This window comes from Tenrec ecaudatus, chromosome 15 (assembly GCF_050624435.1).
Source record: "Tenrec ecaudatus isolate mTenEca1 chromosome 15, mTenEca1.hap1, whole genome shotgun sequence".
Classification (NCBI taxonomy): domain Eukaryota; kingdom Metazoa; phylum Chordata; class Mammalia; order Afrosoricida; family Tenrecidae; genus Tenrec; species Tenrec ecaudatus.
In genome coordinates, this window is record NC_134544.1 from 98317460 (window position 1) to 98338355 (window position 20896).

Here is a 20896-nt window from a genome sequence, read left to right on the forward strand (position 1 = left end):
ATTGCCCTAGAGGAAGATGCAAATCTTGGTAGAGTAGAAAGGCAACAAATAAGAGCCAGCACCCCAAAATATGGTTACAATAGTGGCTCCAACAATGAGGACTAGCAAAGAACCACTGTCAGGATGGCACAGGTCTGGGCAGCACTTCATTATATTGTGCATAGAGATGCAATGAGCCAAAACCCACTCGATGGATCTTAATAACAATTACATCAGGACTTGTGTGTTTAACAATATGCTGATGTCGATCTTAAGAGAAACGCTTCTCAGTTTACACCAGGGCTCTCAACCTTGCGCCGTGAACACTTTCGGGTGGGGGAGTGTGTAGAAACACCCTGTCACAGTGATGCCCTGATTCATAACAATAGCAAAATTACAGTTATGAAATAGTAAAGAATATAATTTTATGATTGGGGTCCACTACTACACCAGGAACTGTATGAAATGGACACAGAATTAGGATGTTTGAGAAACATTGTCCCAGAGGAAGACACAAATGTTGGTACAGCAGAAGGGCATCAAAAGTTAGGCAGCCCCTACAAGATGGAATAGATGCAGCAGTGAGCGCAAGCAAAGGACCACTGTGAGAATGGCAAAGAATGGGGCAGCGTTTCATTGTATGGCACGCAGAGTTGCTATGAGCCTAAACCCACTCGTCAGCATCTAAAAACCATAACAAAATGACTTATGCGCCTAACAAAGTGCTGAACTATATCTTAAGAAAAACTCTTCTTAGTTTACAGCAGCAGTTCTCCACCTGTGGGCGGTGACCACTTTGGGGGGACTAATGATCCATTCACAAGTGCGGGCCAATTGATAACAGTAGAAAATTACAGTTAATGAGGTAGAAATGAACACAATTTTATTGTTGGGTGAGCACCACTCCATGATGAACTGTATGAAAGGGCCGTGGAATTAGGAAGGTAGAGAACCCCTGCCCTGGAGGAAGACAGAAAGCTTGGTACAGTAGAAGGGCAGCAAAAAGGAGGCAGTCCCAATAAGATGGAATAGCACAGTGGCTGCAGCCATGAGTGCAAGCAAATGAACCACTGTGAGGATGGCAGAGGAGAGGGCAGCCTTTCATTATATTGGTTATAGGGCTGCGATGAGTAACCTCCCCCGCCCCCAACAGCACCTAACAACAACAACAAAAGAATTTGTTCTTCTAATAATATGCTGCAGAAGACCTTAAGTGAAACTCCTATTAGTTTAGAGCAGCAATTCTCAACCTGTTGGTTGCAACCTCTTTGGGGTATTGAATGATGCTTTAACAGGGGTGGCTCATTCCTAACAGTAGGAAAATTACCGTTTTGAAGTAGCAATGAAAATAATTTAATGTTTGGGTGATCATTACTACATGAGGGTCGGTATGAAATGGTTGTTGCTTTAGGAAGATGGAGAACCCCTGCCCTAGAGGAAGACACAAATCTTGGTACAGTAGAAGGGCAACAAAAAAGTGGCAGCCCCTAGAAGATGGAATAGATCAGTGGCTGCAGCAATGAGTGCAAGCAAAGAACCACTGTGAGGGTGGCACAGGATGGGGCAGTATTTCATTATATTTTTCACAGATTTGCTATGAACTGAAACACACTGGACAGCACCTAACAGAAATAACTACAGTACATGTGCTTCTAACTATAAGCTCAAGTAGATTTTAAGAGAATCTCATCTTAGTTTAGAACAGTGGTTCTCAACCTGTGGGCCGTGACACTTTTGAGGGTGCCGAATTACCTTTTCACAGTAGTGGCCAGAGTCATAACTGTGGCAGAATTACCGTTAAGAAGTAGTAATGAAAATGTTTTTATGATTGAGAATTCATCATTATATGAGGAACTGTACGAAAGCGTTTTGACATTAGGAAGGTTGAGAACCACTGCCCTAGAGGAAGACACAAAGCGTAGTACTGCAAACGGGCAGCAAATGAGAGGCAGACCCTACAAGACGGAATAGCACAGTGGCTACAACAATGAGTGTCATCAAAGAACAATTGTGATGATGGCACATGATGTGGCAGCATTTCATTCTATTGTGCATAGAGTTGCTAAAACTCCTCAACCTGTGGATCATGAACCCTTTTGGGGAGTGAGTGGGTGAACCTTTCACAAGTGTTGCTTGATTCATAAGAGTAGCAAAATTATAGCTATGAAATAGCAGCAAAGAAAGTTTTATGACTGGGGGCCCACCACTACATTGGGAACTGTATGAAAGGGTCATGGAATTAGGAAGGTTGAGAACCACTGCCCTAAAGGAAGACAGAAATATTGGTAGAGTAGAAGGGCAGCAAATGAGAGGAAGACCTGAAAATGATGGATTAGCACAGTGGCTGCAACAATGAGCGCAAGCAAAGAACCACTGCGAGGATGGCACAGGTGGGGGCAGAATTTCATTATATTGTGCATTGAGTTGCTGTGAGCCAAAACCCTCTGGACAACACCTAATAACAATAACTACAGGACTTGTGCTTCTCACAATATGATGAAGTAGATCCCAAAAGAAACTCCTCAATTTAGAGAAGTGGTTCTCAACCAGTGGCTCGCGACACCACGGGGGTTTGAATAACCCTTTCACAGTGGAGGCCCAATTCATAACTGTAGCAAAATTAAAGTTATGAAGTAGCAATGAAAATTTTATGATTGGGGGGTTCATCACTACATGAGGAGATGTGTGAAAGGGTCATGGCATTAGTAAATTTGAGAACCACTGTCCTAGAGGAAGACACAAGTCTTGGTACAGTAGAGGGGAAACAAAAGAGAGGTAGCCCCCCGAAAGTGGGATTAGCACATTGGCTGTAACACTGAGCACAAGCAAAATAACCACTGTGAGGATGGCACAAGATGGATCCTCGTTTCATTATATCTTGCATAGAGTTGCTATGAGCCAGCACACACTCAAAGGCACCAAACAATAAAAAAACAGGACTTGTGCTTCTAAGAATATTCTGAAGTAGACCTTAAGAGAAACTCCTGTTAGTTTAGACCAGTGATTCTCAAACTGTGGAGACTAACGAACCTTTCACATGGGTGGCCTGATTCATAACAGAGACAAAATTATAGTTGTGATGTAGCAATGAAAATATTTTATGCTTGGTAGTATGTCACCACTACATAGGAATGGCATGAAATGGTTGTGGCATTAGGACATTTGACAACCACTGCCCTAGAGGAAGACACAAATCTTGGTACAGTAGAAGGGCCACAAAAAAGAGGCAGCTACCCACAGTTGGATTCGCACAGTGGCTGCCACAATGAGCACAAGCAAAGAACCCCTGTGAGGAGGGCACAGGACAAGGCGGTGTTTCATTATATTGTGCACAGAGTTGCTATGAGAAGTACCTACTCGACGGCACCACCACCACCACCAACAAATGGACTTGAGCTTCTAACAGTGTGGTGACATAGATCTTAAGAGAAACTCCTCTAAATTTCGAGCAGCGGTTCTCAACATGTGGGTTTTGACCCCCTCGGGGGTGAGCTGACCCATATACAGGGGTGGCATGATTCATAACAGTAGCAAAACTAGAGTTATGAAGTAGTAACGAATATAATTTTATGGTTAGATAGTCACAACTACATGAGGAAGTGTATGAAAGGGTCGTGGCATTAAGTAGTTTGAAAACCACTGTCCTAGAGGAAGACACAAATGTTGGTACAGTAAAAGGGCAGCAAAAAAGAGATAATTCGCAACAGGACAGAATAGTACAGTGGCTGGAGCAATCAGAGCAAGCAAAGGAACCACTGTGAGGATGGTACAGGATGGGGCAACATTGCATTGTATTCTGTATAGAGTTGGTAAGAGTTGTTAAGAGTTGAAACCCACTCGATGGCAACTAACAACAACCAAAACAAGAATTGAGCATCTAACAATATACTGAAATATATCTTAAAAGAAACACCTCTTAGTTTAGAGCAGCAGTTCTCAACCTGTGGATCGGGACCGCTTTTGGGGGTCGAACTACCCATTCACAGGGGTCGCCTTATTCTTAATAGTTGCAAAATTACAGCTATGAAGTAGTAATGAAAATAATTTTATGGATGGATGTTCACCACAACATCAGGAACTTCATTAGTGTGCCAAGGTATTAGCAAGGTTGAGAACCACTGGTTTAGAGCATAGTACATTCTGATGAAATACTACATATTTTTAACACATATGAAGAAGGTGAAAAATAAAGGAAATTGGGAGAGGACAGTAGTAGAAAATTCCTATGAGTCAGAATTGCTCTACATCATAGAGTAGCTAAGATAATTAGAAGAAATGATGAAGTAAAAAAGCTGAAGAGAAAATTCCATAGGACACGTGGCAACAGCTTTATGCTATTGTTAGCCCCTTGGGGCCTCCCTATCTTTTGTTGGTTTCCTTAACCCCATCCCCACCACCGTGAATAGACTTCATTAAACTCTCTTTAATTAAACCTCTGCATGGTTTGTTGTCTGCGGGACCCCTAAGATATATCATTTAATTTTCTTGATTGCAATTCATCTCTCTAGCATACAGAAATCATTCAAGAGTTTGTCTTTTGTTTGGTTTTCATCCACAATTGCATTTCCTTTCAGATTTGTTTTCCCTTGAAACATGATCAATAGTTCTTTCCTCTCCAATGAAACCCAAGCCCTACACTGCCTGTCTATGAAGTTCATGTGTGTCCTACATGGGGATCCCAACCATTCCCTAGACCAGTGGTTCTCAACCTTCCCAATGCCGTGATTTTTCATATAGTTCCTCAGTTTGTGGTCACCCTTGATCATAAAATTATTTCATTGCTAATTCATCACTGTAATTTTGCTACTGTGATGAATCAGGCAACCCCTGTGAAAGTGTCATTCGACCCCCAAAGAAGTCACAACCCACCGGTTGAGATCCATTACCCTAGACCAACGTATGGCCCAAGGGTTGTATATGACCCCACAAATCATCAATACCTGCCAGCATCACATATATCACCAAAGAAAAGCATTTGTAGCCATCACATTAGGGGTGAGTTCGATAAATATTTTACCTGTATGCCCCCCATGAATGATGTTATAAATCACCACATGCTCCTTGGCAGAAAAACAGGTTTCTAGCTCCCGCTCTAGACCCAACGTATTCTTCCTACTGCCCTCTTTTCAGAAAAAAAAATATTACTCAGGGCCCCCGGCAATGAAAGAATTTTGTACTATAGCCCACCATCCAGGATAAAATGTAGTTATCTGCTTTGTAGATCCCTGGATTTGTCAGTGCCCAGCAGGTGGGTGGTGTGGCCCGCTTTGGGAAACGAGACTCTAGGTAAATCAGGTGTGCTTCACTCTCTCTGCAAGAATTTCAGTTGAGGATCAAGATCTGTCTTGAATGAAGTGCATCCAGAATGCTCCTTAGAGGCAACACTGGCTAGACTTTGTCTCACATACTTAGACATCAGGAGTTATTAGAAGCAACATCATGGAGAAGGCCATCATGCTTGGTAAAGGGGCACCAAAAAGAGGAAGGTCCTCACCAAGATGGATGGACACAGTTTCTGCAACAATGGGCAAGACATAATGTGATAGTTTATTCTACCAGCCTGGCCGATAAACACAAGTAGGTTTAATTGAAGGGCGGAGAAATAAATGGCTCCGTGAGCCTCACCTTGCTAGCTCTGTGCCTCAAGTTAAAGGGTACACTACCTGTGGGACACCTAGTCTCTGGACTGTGTCACTGTAAGGTAAGGTCCCTTTAAGAACGCTCGATTGGAATGCTCATCTCTGGAGCTGGGTACTGACAGTTGGTGACAGTTGGTGACCTGCCTTGCTGTTTGCTGCTTGGTATAAATAGCCCAACTCTCCTTACAGAAAAGAAACTGGCAGCTCTCAAGACTTAAAGGACTGCTAGTGTCTCACTGCTTTATAATTTAGAATTTAACTGTTAATTTCTTGTATTATCTATCTATCTATCTATCTACAATATAATGGTTCATTTTCTTGTTATATATCCATCTTTATAAATATATATATAATTTATAAATATATAATATATATATAGTTACTAGTAGTCTGGTTTTGTCTCTCTAGAGAACCCTGTCTAACACACATAACAATTGTGAGGATGGCACAGGAGCAGGCAGTGTTTCTTTCAGTTGTACATAGAGTCGCTATGAGTTGAAACCAACTTGACAGCATCCAACAAAAGTAGATTTGGAGAAAGCATGGCCTGGTCTGTTTACAGTGACCCCACAGAAGTTCCTCATCAGTCTTTGTGCTTGAATGGGCCAGGTGCTCTCACAAACCACCTCTTCAATGGAAAACTTAGATTTTTTTCTTTCTTCCCAGGAACCATCCTGAAATTTAAAATGACTATTTGACACAGAGTTGGTTGTGATTCATGGTGATTCATAGGATATTCAATGGACATAACCTTTCAGAAACAGATGGCTAGGTTTTTCTTCCAAGGTATTTCTGGGTGCGCTTGAACCTCCTAAGTTTCTGTTAATGGACAAGGGATTTAACCATTTGTGCTATCCAGGGATGACTTACATCTCTATATATCCTTAAAATTGGCATCTCTCCTCTCTTTGTAAAGTCATGACAATTGTTCTGTTTCAGTAGATTTACCTTCTTTAAATATAAGAATGGCATATAATTCGACCACCTCACAGAAAAAGCCAGAAACTTGTTGCTCTCATTTAATAGTGGTGTGGGCGATTACATATTGGGCTGCTAATCCCAAAGTCAACAATTCAAAACCACCAGCTACTCTTAGGGAAAAAAGTGAGGTTTTCCAATCCTATAAAGTTACAGTCTCAAATACCCACAGGAGCAGTTGGACCCTGTCCTATAGGGTAGAACTCAGGTCATGTTGAGTCAGAGTGGATATGATCGCAGTGAGTTTGGTTTGGTTTTTGGACTCCCCTCCTACCACAATATCTCACAATTACTAAGTGCATGTTATGTACTAGTGTTCTAAGAATTGCATGTATATTCACTCATTCCATCCCAATAGTGGTGGTGTGGGTGAAGCATTAGAACTGCTAACCAGAATGTTGGTAGTTCAAACCTACCAGCTGTTCTTCGGGATCAAGATGGGGCTGTCTGCTCTCATAAAGATTTTCAGGGTTGGACATCTGCAGGGACAGTTATTCGTTTATCCTGCTGAGCTGCTATGCATCTGGGTAAACTCAAGACCAGTGGAGTTTTGGTGGCTTTTGTGGGGCAATAGAGAAGCCCTTGACTATTTACCACAAGCTCAGAGAAACCCTCAGCAGCTTCCCATGAGAATGATGCATCAATTTGCTCCAGTACCAGGCACAGCCTATGGGAACGCCTATAGAATGGATCCACTCTGTTCTACAGGCTCACTATGATTTGGAATTGACTGACCCATTGGTAGTTCATCAGCTCCCGTCTATAGGTGAGAACATGAATGCACAGAGAAGTGAAGCCGTCTGGCCCAGGAGTGACAAGGTTATCAAAGGGGGAGCTGGAATTCAAATCCCAGCAGACCACTCTCAGAGACTACGGGCTTAGTTCCCCCCTCTGCGGAGACTACGGGCTTAGTTCCCCCCTCTGCTGATGTCTTGATTACGAGTGGTTGAATTTTGCCTCCTTTCCCCTACACATAATCTCCACCATCCCCTATCAAGCAAAATTAGCTTAAGCATTGAACAGGCACACTCCAGCCCTGCCTGATTCCACACGCACAGGTGAGAAAAGTATGGCGAGACCATTGGGTTGCTTTAGCTGCCACCTCTACTCCCACTGCCCCAACACAACCACAACGAAGTCAGAGAAAGCACTCTTGGCCTTGCCACTGCTCCTCAGCCCTGACATGGTGGAGCCTGCCAAAGCCACTCTCTTGGAAACCCACTCGACTGCTCCCTGGGAACGTTCCCTGGAACACTTTGGGACAAAGGAGACGGAACACACCTGCAATGTAATTAACACTGTAACAAACTTGTTTCCCCCTTGGATAATGACACCATTAGCTGCTTCAATTGTGTATGAAATATAAATTACACGACTCAGAGGTATCATGCCTGAGCAGCCATGATGCTAGGTGAAGAGGCTCTCTATAAATGTCCCCTCCACAACTAGCAGGTCCAAGAAACCCAAGCCCCAATGCCGACAGCTAAGACCAAGGCCCTGTGGTCTTTGAGTGTGCCTGCTTCACAGATCCCACAAGGGAGAATATTTCTGGTGGCCCAGGATGCCAGGCTGGAATGTTCCAGCCATCTGCTTTCATCACCCTGGATCTCCCATTTTCTTTCAATGGAGCTGAATGCTGGACAGCACTCTTTCCTCCCTATCTCTCAGAAAAGTAGAAAAAAGAGGTGGTGGCTGTGGTTGTGGTAATATCCTTCTTGCTAAGGAGCTTAGGTGATGCTGTGGGTTAAGCATCCCACTACTAATCACAAGGCAAGCAGTTCAAACCTACTAGCTACTCTGAGAGGGAGAAAGATGAGGCCGTCTGACAATGGACAAATTTATAGTGTCAGAAACCCATAGGGTCAGTTCTACTCTTTCATCTAGGGTTGCTATGCATCTGAATTGGCTGGATTCACCAGAAGTAGGTTTTGCTTCTTGAGAGTGTATTTGTACATGTGTGTGTGCACGCCTGTGTGTGCGTGTGTCTGTATTGATGCTTGCGTGGTTTGGAAGCTCAGAGCAGGCAGCTTGAGGCTGCATTGGAAGCAGGTGGACAAGTCCAGTTGAAAAGAGAGAATGGTGAGATCCATCAAGAGGCAGATCCAAACTCGTTCCCCAGATTCCTTCCATATCCATCCTGCCTCCCATTCATTACTCTGTCTGGCTCAAATTTCTCCGTATTCTCTCGCTGGCCAGCCCCCCACAGCTTCCTACCCCCTTTCACCACTAGATCTCTGGACACTACTCTAAATCAGCTTGAGATACTCACTGATTGATTAGCTACTGAAGGGTTGGATCACCCACCCTTCTTTTTGGCCAATGAAAGAACTTTCTAAAACCTCATGTCACAAGCAAGTACACTTGCTTTTAGAGAAGAGGCATAGGTGAATTTGTATGTTTCCACCTTGAGAGGGGCAAGCACCACCATGTACAATTAGTAGGTGACCACAAGTATGTCATTTTTGTGATCACTACTCATCTCCCTTGGGGGACCCATTTGCCCCTCTCCTAGCACCCCGATCCCCAGTGCCATGGCTACACTGGGATGGGACATCCATGTGCTCAACCAGGAACTTCCAGGTGGAATCAGAGCCATTGCACCCTCTGCAGAGTCTCTGTGAGGACAGGGAGTTTGGAAACATAGCCTAAAGCTGCAGGAGGAGAAATTTAGGAAATTATCATGCATTTACCCTAATGACAACTGTACAAATCCCACAACCACCCTTCAAATGCCCTGCCACTGAGCAGAGCCAAAATGAGGAAGAGCCAAAACCCACATATGGGTACAGGAAGAACTCTGGAAGGTGTCCCTGTGGAGGCCGGGGAAGGGGGAGCGTGGAGTTGAGGAGGCTCAGGGGCTCAGGCTCAGGCTGGGAAAGAGCCAGAGTTCCTGTCTACAAAACCCTTTAGACCAGACACAACCCTAGGAAGTTTGACTCTCTGTCTCTCTGCCTAACCACCCACCTCTTACCCAGTCCAGGGTAAGATTCTTTGAACAGAGTTCACAGGGTCAGAGGTGAGAGCTGTCAGCTCCTGTTACTACCCTGACTTGGGAAACCTCCCCCACTCTGGAAATCCAAATATGTTCTTGGACATTGATCAAGACCCAGGTCAAGCCTAACCCCGCCCCGCCCTTTTCTCACAGAGGCACTTGGTCAGAATAGCAAATAGCCCTCAATTGTGCCATGCACTCCGCTTCTTCATTCCCTGTTCCCTTCGAACCATATGCTGCAAGAAATTACAAAACTACCAGATGGAGGGCAGGGCGGTGCTTCTTTTTCAGACTTCCCTCTCATTCTTTCTCTGGTTGCAGCAAACCAATTGCTGTCCAGTCAATTCCAACTCGTGGAGACCGTATGTAAATGTGTTGGACAGGGTTCTCTAGAGAGACAAACCAGATTGCTAGTAATTATATATAAATATATTTATAAAGATAGATATATAATACAAGAAATGAACCGTTAAATTATATACAGATAGATAATACAAGAAATTAACAGTTAAATTACAAAAGCAGTGAGACACTAGCAGTCCCTTAAGGCTTGAGAGCCGCCAGTTGCCAGTCCCTTCCTGTAGAGAAAGCTGGGCTATATATACCAAGGCAGCAAACAGCAAGGCAGGTCACCAACTGTCACCAACTGTCGGTCCCCAGCTCCAGAGACGAACTTTCCAATTGTGTGGGATTAAAGGGACCTCAACTTACAGTGACACAGTCCACAGGCTAGGCATCCCACAGGTAGTGTGCCCCTTTAAATTGAGGCACGGAACAAGCAAGGCGAGGCTCACCGAGCCATTTATCCCTCCGCCCTTCAATTAATCCTACTTGTGTTTATCGGCCAGGCTGGCATAATAAACTATCACAGTAAGTTTTCCAAGGTTGTACAACATTATTGGAACATACAGCCTCATCATTTTCCCTTGAAACAGCTGGTGGGTTTGAACTGTCAACCTTTTAGCTAGCAGTTCAACATTTACATGACAGTGCCTTCAGAGTGGTGTGTCATAGTCTGCAGACACCGTGGGAAGGAATCATTGTTCTGGCTTATTTTCATAAGGTGGGGTTCTAGGTAGGCAGGTATGAGGTAGGTGTAAGTGGAAATCGGCTTGATGGCAACAAACAACAACACTGATGTCATTGTTTTAGGGCTGGGGGACTGAGGCCTATGAGGCATGGAGCTAAGTAACAGCTACTTCAGGTTTGTTAGGTACTTCGTTGCTGAGCTCTGTTCTAGATACTGGGAATACAGCTAGAAAGAAGGTGCCATCTCTGTTCCTGGGATTGAGAGATGAGAGGGGTTGGAAAACTTCCAGTCCTGTTAGTACTGGGTGGAAACATTGTTTCTGCTGTTAGATGCCATTGAGTCAGTTCCAACTCCTAGCTACCCTATGGACAATAGAATGAAACAACACCCAGTCCTGCACCATCCTCTCAATTGTTGTTATGTTTGAGCCCCTTGTTGCAGCCACTGTGTCGATCCATTTACTGAAGGTCTACCTCGTTTTCACTGCCTCTCTCTTCACCAAGCAGGATGTCCTTCCTCCTCCAGGGACTGGTCTCTCGTTAACAGTCTGTCCAAGGTAAGTGAGGGGAAGTCTCACCATCCTTGCTTCTAAGGAATATTCTGGCTGTACTTCTAACCCAAATTTGTTTGTTCTTTTGGCAGTTCATAGTAATTTCAATATTCTTCACCAGCATTGCAATATAAATGCATTGGTTCTTCTTTGATCTTCCTTTTCAATGTCTAACTTTCACGTGCATAGAAGGCCATTGAAAATATGACCAAGATGGCTTTAGTCAGGTGCACCTTAATCTTCAATATAACATCCTTGCTCTGAAATACTTTGAAGAACACTTTTTAAAGAGGTCTCTGGTGCCAGCACGTGGCCCCATTAAGGGTGAGGAGGCGGGGCGCACAGGTGGAAGTCCATGGCCCCTTTAAGGCTTTGCCTACTTGGTAGCAGCTGGAGCCACTATTAAGGACAAGGCAGGAGGCCAGCCAGCATTTCCTATGGAGGCCAAGGCCTCAGAAGCTGAGCAGTCTAAGCGCTGAGTGAGCCAGCCTCTGAGCCGCATCATCTCCATGGGCCAGAATGACCTGATGGGCAAGGGTTAGGACTTCACAGACCAGGTGTGACCTGTGTGGCCTCCCTGACCCCTCCCAGACTCCTGCCCACCCGGGCCTTGCCACCATGATCCATGATGTGAGTCTGCATCCAACCTGGCACCTGCCCAGCCACCAGTACTACCGCCCTGCCCGGCCCACCCACCTGGGAGCACACTCTAGGCCCTCTGCCCCCACCCTCCCAACCCAGGGTCCAGTCCAGGCCAGGCACACGCCTAGGATCCCTGTTCCAGTCCCCTGCCCACCTGTGCCTGGGCCTGCCACAAAGACCTTGCCCCAGACCCTCTGCCTACCCAGGAAACACCCCCTGCCCAGCTTGCCCCTGGCTCATGTGGGCCCTGCCCCTGGCCCCCTGCCTGGCCAAGACCTTGTGTTAGCCTGGCTGGCTATGGGGGATGGAGAGGAGGAGGGACCCTGCCCAGGCCCCTGTACCCCATCCCACTTGGGATACCCTAGGTTGGTCCAGCTCCCAAGGCGGCTCCCCTCCCCCAAGCCAACATACCCAGAACCCTATTGGGCCCACTGGGTACCTGAGACCTCCCCATCAAGTGCTCGGGATATGTACCCACAGCCTGGAATGGGCTCCTAGATTGCTAGAGCCCTATTCCCCTCTTCTTAAGCCCCAACTACATAAGATCCCTAGAAAGTGTCTGTTTGTGGGGACCCTTGTGCGGTCACACTCTGGCTGTAAGGGGCTAGGCTGTGGCTCTTGGAACTTGTCTTCTCATTCTGAACCTTTAGGCCATTGTTCCTTCCACAGGGCAGTTCTACAGGAGTGGCAGGGAACTCTATTCTGGAGTGGAGTTCGCCAGAATTGAGTGGGGGGTGCCCTGGCAGGGATGCCAACTTGGGAGAAGAACCCGTCTCCCCTTTCTCTTTCCCAGCTACAAAAAAATTTAAAAAGGAAGAGGTCTCATAGAGCAGATTTACCCAATGCAATACGTCCCTTGAGTTCTTGACTGGGGCTCACATGATCATTTATTGTGGATCGGAGCAAGAAGATAGCCCGGAGCACTTCAGTCTTTTCTCCATTTATCATGATCATGTTGTAGATGACAGGGTCATAATTACGTACAATATGTCCCTGGGACCCAGCTCCTGGGGAGACCCAAACAACTTGATGAAAAGAAGACAGAGAGAAGACAAGCACTCTGAGCCCTTGTTTGGAAGGAAGTCCTTTGTGAATAGAGAGCTGCAAGGATATTGGAGTTCCTGAAGGGGGGCAAACAGTTCCACATTCGACTATTTAACAAATCATTGGCAGTTGGAACCCACCCAGGGACACCCTGGAGGAAAGGCCTGGCAAACTGCTTAAAGCCTGTAGTCTTGAAAGTCCTATGGAATGCACACATGGCGTCACCATGAGTCAGAATCAACTCTCTCGTGCCTGTTTTGGTATGGGGAGAGGAGCGATGGGGTATAATGTTGAATCCAAGAAGAGGAAGGATTTGGTAACCATTAATGTGACTTCTGACCGAATTAATAACAATAATACGCACTTTTGTGGGAGAAAGATGAGGATTTCTACTGCTCTAAATATTTAGTGTCAGAAACCCACAGACAGTTCTACCCTGTCCGATACTGTCGCTGATTTGGTGTCAACTGGATGGCACTAAGATAGCAACTATCTGCTGAAAGGTTGCCATGTGGCAGGGCTTGTGCCAAGTCTGTTATGGTTATGCCTATGATCTTTGCGGAAGACAAAGACCCTGCTTATGATTACTGTTTCTGTTGTCAGATCACTTCATTGTCCAGTCTTGGCTCTATATCCATGTAGCTCCATGACTTTTGACAAATCATTGAAACCCTTTTGTGCTGCTGTGTGTAGAAGGGAAGTGAAAAATAGTTCTTAGCTTGAGTGTTCGAGGTTGAGATTGAATGCTAGAAATACCTTCTTGTTAGTCGCTAGCAAATCAAATTTGACTCCTTGTGACCTTACATCTGATAGGACATATTACTGCCAGATCCTATGCAATCTTCCTGACCATTGGCAGGTTTGAGGTCATTGTTGCGGTTATTGTGCCAGTCCGTGTCATGAAGAATTTCCACAGATCCACTACTTTACCAAACATGATGTCCTCTTCTCACAATTGGTCTTTCCTAATGACATGTCCAAAATCAGCATGACAAAATGTTGCCATCCTCTCTTCTAGGAACATTCTTTGAAGAATGTCCTGGCTCGATTTCCTCCAAGACTGATTCCCATTCTTTTGGCCACCCACAGTATGCTCAATACACAGTCTTTGCCATCACGGTCATTCAAATGCCTCAATCCTTCTTAGAATCCTGGTCCTCACTGTTGTCCTGGTTAGAAATTCCATTTCAGATCTGCTGAAGTGGAATCTGAGTTTCTGTTAAGCCCCAAGGGCATTGCATTTGTGTGCCTGCTAGAAGCACAGATGGGGAACAACATCTGGCCAATAGTAAGTGCTATATAATTATTGCTTGTGATCAGTGTTATTATTTATCATCCCATCTAATCTTTCCAGCACACTCACATGTCAGGAAACCAAGATTCTGAGCCTGACAGTGCCTTCGCTGAGGCTACCCCTCAGGAGAGGGCAGGGGCTTTATGCAAATCGAATATAAGATCAGAACAGTTGGCCTGAGTGGAGGGACTTTCAATGCTAAAATAGAGGAACAAGTTGTTGGGTATCTGGGAGGAAAGGCATCTAAAGAAAATCAGCAGAGTGCTCTGAGGCTCTGGAGTTCTGACTACAAAGACACATAACCTTGCTCCCAAACCTCCTCTTTTCTGGCAGTGACATAAACCAAGCATTTGCTCTTTTGCCCTGTACAATCCAGTGGCCTGAAGAACATTCTAAATGATGTACAGCCATCACCCCCATCTTGTTTCAGAACACTTGGATCACTCTGAATGGAGACACAGCCAGTGCTCCTTAACCAGTCACTCCCCATTGCCTTCGTCACCCAGTCCTTTTCAACCATGACTCTGCTTGCTGTCTCAATGGATTTGCCTATGGATTCTGCATATTTCATATCAAGCTCTCATTTTGGTCTGACTTGTTTCACTCAGGTTTTCAAGGGTCCTCCATGGTGTTCCAAAACATCATTCCTTTTTAGAGGATGAATAATATTCCATTGTATGACTTAGATATTGTTTGGTTTATCCATTCTTCGGGCCCCAGGCATTTTTGTAACCACCACCTTTCAGCTATTGTGTGTAGTGCTGCAGTGAACTTGTATACTACTATCTCTTTGAGTCTCTGTTTGTTATTCTTTGAGGTATATACTTAGATGTAGAATTGTGAGGTGGTCAAGGATTTCCTCTTCCTTGGATCCCTGATCAACGCTCATGCAAGCAGCAATCGAGAGTTTAAAAATGCATTGCATTGTGTTCGGTATATATTCACAAGACCTCTTTAGAGTATTGAAAAGCAGGGATGTTATTTTGAGAACTAAGGTTCAGACACAAGCCATAGTATGTTCAAACACTTCCTATGCATGTAAAATTTGGATATTGAATAAGGAAGGCCAAAGAGGAATCGATGCATTTGAATTTTGGTGCTAGGGGAAAAAAAGTACCATGGACTACCAGAAGTACCAAGAAACTTGTCTTGGATGAAGCACAGGCCAAATGCTCCTTAGAAGTAAGGATGGCCCGATTTTGTCACCCTTTGGCCATGTACTTTCAACATGTTTTCAGAAGAGACCAGGCCCAGAAAAAGGACATCATGCTTGGTAAAGTGGAGGGGCAATGGAAAAGAGGAAGGCTCTCATGAGATGGAAGGACATGGGGGCTGCAGTAATGGCCTCAAACATAAGAATAATTGTGATGATGGTACCGGGGGGCATTTTGTTCTGTTTTACATAGGGTTGTTATGAGTGGGAACCAACTGGACCGAACCTAAGAATAATAGTAAATCTCTGGCTGGTTAAGAAGGAACAAGCATTTTTCATTTTCTCTATGAGCCAGGCACTGAGAAGACCCTGAAGGTCCAGACAGAAACAGCGCTTGGCCCCTACCCATGATGGGTTCCCTGTCTAGGGGTGAGGCAGCAGACTCCCACTTTTGGTTGAGACCTATTGCAGCCTCCTTGGGGTGTCAGTGCATGCTGGAGAGACTCCAGTTAGAGACTTTTCATTTCTCTATACCCTCCTTTAAGGAACTGGAAGAACATTAGAAAAAAAACTATCCCCAGAGATTTCTGTTGCACAATTAGACAAAAGGAAAACAGTGGGGCCTAAAGAGAATGAATGGAGAATACAGAGCTGTGTCTGTGTCCTTGGCCATGCAGCTATCAATCAGCACAGTTGAGTTCCGGAATCAGGAAGGGAAGATCCTCATTATCTGGATCTACCAGGTGTAGAAGGAGTAGCTTCAAAGCTAAAGAAGGGTAAGCCCTCTTTCACTTCTAGGAGGAACTCACCTGGGGAGAACTCACTCAGGTGGGACTGCACTGAAGCCTTAGAACTGGGAGGGTCCATAGGAGCATGTTCAATGCCAGAATGGTGGCTTCCCATTCAAGAGCTTCTAGCATATTCCAGCTCATGAATGGTCTTTGCGGAGTCGCTTGGTTCTTTTTCTGTGACTTCTGTGACATCACTCGAGCACATCATCCCCTCTAGCCATGAGCAGTGGCAGGAAAAACCTGTTAGGGAGAATTGGGAGAGTGAACTAGGAGATATTCCCTACCCAGATTGCAGCACAGATCTGGGCTGTCTCCTTCAGCAAAGGCCCCGTGGGGTGGGGGCTTGACTTTTCTGATTCTCTCCAGTTAGAAGTCAGCAAGGAGCTAAAGAAGTGTGAATGGAAGAAAGCAGGATGATGAGCTGACAGCTTTGTCATGAGGAAATAATAGCCAGAACGGCTCCAAGTGGGGATGAGCAGATGGCGGGTAAGGGGACACACATTCTGCTACCAAGGGGAGAGTGAGGAGCAAGAGACCAGCAAAGACTAGTCTCAAAGCCATCTCCAATAATATTTCCCCAACAGACTGTTTTCCTCTCTCCATTCTAAACACGTCAGCCTTCACCTGCACCAAGCACTGAACCCCTCAATGCGACCTTTATCTGCCCATTCCTCCCACCAATTGGTCCCGGCTGCTATGGAAACTATGGGGGTGAGTAATATGATCCCGCTATTAATATAAACCTCCCTGATTTCAGCACAGATCAATCAACCCCTCCCCCAACCCCATATCTAAGGGGAAGTTCCTAGGGGAAAGTAAGGAAAAAATAAATTCAACACAGGACAAGAACAACAGTGAAAAATGAACAAAGAGAGGGAGTGATGTAATTCCAGAGTGTTAATCAATTCCTTTTGTCCGTTCAGCAACCATCCTCTCCCCCAGCTTAACTCCCTGAAGGAGGAAGGAACTCTCAGTAGGTGTCTGCCAAGGTGAGGTTTCAGGCCACTTGGGGGCTTCTGAGGGATCCCTTCCAAATTTGCCTTCCCTCCCTTCAAAAGAAAGTCACTGCAACTCACCAGCCAGAGTGGGCAAGGCTATCACTGAGTTGCACGTTTAAGGTTTATGTCTTGGGGCAGATTGTAGCTCACAAAATGCCTTCAAGGGATTGTTTCTTCCCTACAAGCTCTTCCAGAATTTTGTCATTCCGCATCCAAAGTTGGAGTCTATGTTTCCTCCCTTGAACCCATGCAGGCCTTATGGCTCTCTAGGAATAAAGTATGGCAGGTGAGGTGCGATGCGACTTCTGAGGTAATATAGCTCCCACCTGGCTCTTTCTCTGCACAAGACCCTCAGAGTCCAAACCCCTTGCTGTGAGGAAGTGTGGTGAAGAGGCCACATGCAGATGCTGACAATAGTCCCTCTTAAAGTCCCAGCGAACACTAGTGGCCATTGTCAGGTACACCAGTCGGGAAGCTGTGTGAGGTGGCTTCATCATCAGCCATTGCCGGATGGAAACTCCACAGAAGAGTCTGCTAGCTTCGTACTGCCAATCCCCAGAACCATAGGAAATAATGACTGATAAGGAAGATAATAATTGACTGCAATTTTGTTTCACACCAGAAGAAATGCACTGGGGTTATAGCTCTGGAGCCACAGTCCTGACGCAGATGTATTAAATAATTTATTGATTATCTAGTGATTCTTCCTGGTCCTCACCCTTCCCAGCTTCCCTGTGCCCACCCAGTCCAAGCAGCTGCTTCATGACTTATTCTGTAAAACTATGTGCGGTTAAGTCAGAAAGCATTGCTCTAAAACCACAGACACTTTATTAAACAAAAACATCCAAATGTGAAGCGACTGTTTCTAGACATAGCCTCCTTCTTGGTCTACATCCTGGGAGGCAAACTTTTGAGACAGAAGAGCCAACTTTGTCCCTCACAACAATTGAAAGATTCTTTGAGAGAGATAAAAATATATTTTTTTACAAATTCAATCACCATTATCTGAATAATAACTGTCCTTGGAAAGGTTTCCATTTTACTTCAGAGCCACATGCGTGGACCGAGAGCCCCGCAGTGTATCCCTGATCCCTGCTCTATAGACTTATGTAATTATTCTCTGAGGTCTTCTCTGCTTATATACACTTCCAGTCACACGACATACCATGACCAACAGGGTCGTTTTGGCATCATTGAAGGACATGGATCACTTGCTTTGGCATGTTCTTTGATCGTACTGTGTCCCTTGAGAAATCTATCCAGATGATCCCTTTCAGATCCCCAAACCAAAACAGTCACCATCACCTTCTGAGCTGCTGTCTCTGTTTTGAATTTCACTGGCAGAGCAGATCCCTTCAGAAGCCACAGTTTTGATTAGAAGCTTTTTTTTTTTTTTGGGGGGGGGGGTCACACACCTAACAAGATTAAAACAAAACAAAGAAACAACAACAAAAACCCTCACTGCCATTGATGCCAATTCATAGCAAACCGATAGGACAGGGTTAGAACTGCCTGTCCTTTGAGATTCTGAGACTAACTTTACAGCAATAGACAGCCCTGTCTTTCTCCTGCGGATTAGTTGGTGGTTTTGAACTGTTGACCTTGCAGATCAAAACTGAATACGTAGCCACTACTCCACTGGGGATCCCTCTAATACAAGTGCACTAGGGAGCGAACTTACCCGTAGCCATCACCTGATGGCAGAGACATGTTTCCATGTGTATTATTGCAATAAACCTGTGCATGACCAGGATCCCATGGAGCAATATTCCCTTACTCTTGCACATACAAAGCCCTGGCTGCCCTCCATAACTCCCTATCCTCATTGTTCTGGGCTCCCTGTGTCTTCCCAAGATGCCCTCCACAGTGCTGCCATGTGGGCTAACCAGAGAAACCTTTGCACTTCCGCACCCACAGAATCTTTCCATTGCTCAAGTTGGGGGTCTCAGAAGCGGATTTACTCTTCACCACCCTCTGTGGCTGAGCTACCCACCTCAAATTCTTCGTGTCCAAGGGCCGTCTTCTCTTCACCAACCACATATCCACGATGTGCCACTTGCAGCACCTGGTCTAGTGGTTCTGGAACCAGACCTTGACTTGACTCTTGGTCCTGCTCAGGAAGCAGGCAAGCCAGGCACTCCTGGCTCACCAGGTGCTTGAGCTGCTCACAGGTCCCCTCCAGCCCAATGAGTTACTACTTGCCATCCGTCTCCAGGATCACCTCCCACTCCCACCCTTATATTTTATGCGCTAGGTTGGGGTGGATGGTTTTACAACAAACATAATAATAACAAACTAGAGTGATGTTGGACATTAGGAATGAGAATTTGGGCTGTAATGCACCATTTGTGGCAACAAACTCATTTTAGCTTTTCTGCCTGTGAAAACACAGAGATTCAATTGGTTTTTTTGTGTGACCTAGTTGATGGTTTATTTCATGCTGGGTACACACAGCAATCATCGGTCACCAATTTATTATAACATGCTGTGATGGAGAGAGACAGTTGACAATTTTAGCCCATGTGTTGAGGCTGTGCACCCAAAAAAATGGATGTCACATATCCAGTGGGCACTCATCTCAGCCATTTGTGGGTGGATGTCAGTCTTATCTATGTCATCTGATAAATTTTGGTTGTCTGTTCTTTGCTGTTCATAACGTTTTCAGTGGATAAGTCCTCAAAAGTGGACAGCCTATTTCTTCTATGTAGCCTGCTCTTAGTCTGGATGTTCTGTTGAAAATGTTCACCTTGGGTGACCCTGCTGCTATTTGAAATACCAATAATACAGCTTCCAGCATCCCACCAATACACAAGCCACTTCAGTATGACAAACTGACAGGTTATGAGTACCGGCTTCTGTCATATTGCTTTGTGCTCACAAACTTCTTGAAGGTTTTAGACATCAGTGGGCCTCAAACTTGAGCAGGCATCAGAATCACCTAGAGGATTTCTTAAGACAGATTTCTAGACTTTACCTTCAGACTTCTAAATTCAGTCGTTCTGGAGTGAGGCCCTAAAATGCTCTGTTTGTGCTTAACAACTTCCCAGATGATGCTGCAGGTCCACAGATAACACTTTCACTTGCCACCTCTATTCTTCTTCCCCTTCCTTTTCAACCTCTTACAATATGGTTTCCCCCTTCATAATTGTTTCTATGGGGGGGGCAATGCTTTGGGAATATAGTCTAGCCTAATGACACCTGCTCATCCTTTGGCCTCCATTGACCTCTGTGTATCATTAAATGCCAAGGGACCATGCTTTCCTGTTTGCTGCTCCTTTTGCCTTGCTGCATGTCTTTTCTAGTGCTGTATGCTCCTTAGTACTCACTCACCTTGTTCCTGGCACCACGAGTGTCCAGAGGCTTTGGTAACAAATTGCCACCAGTTCACAAGAGACACTTAGTTCTCTCATAGTTCTGGAGGCTAGAAGTCTGAAGTAAAGGTGTTGGCAGGGCCATGCTTACTACCAAGGCTCTAGGGAATTTTTGGTTTCTTTTTGTAGCCTCAGGGAAATCTTAGCTGATGACAGCACAACTCCAATCTTTGCCTCTCTCTTCACTTGACAGTTTTCCATTTGAATCGGTCTGTGGATCTTCTCTTCCCATGAGGGCATCAGTCATACAGGATTTGGGTTCAGTCTAATGACCTCCTTGTATAACTAATTACACATGCAAAAATCCCACTTCCATTTGAGGTCATGTTCACAATGCTTAGCTGAGCTGCAATCCTCGAGGTCATTAGTTTGACACCACCAGATGCACTTTGGGAGAAAAACGGGGCTTTTTTAATCTCGCAAAGAATTACCGTC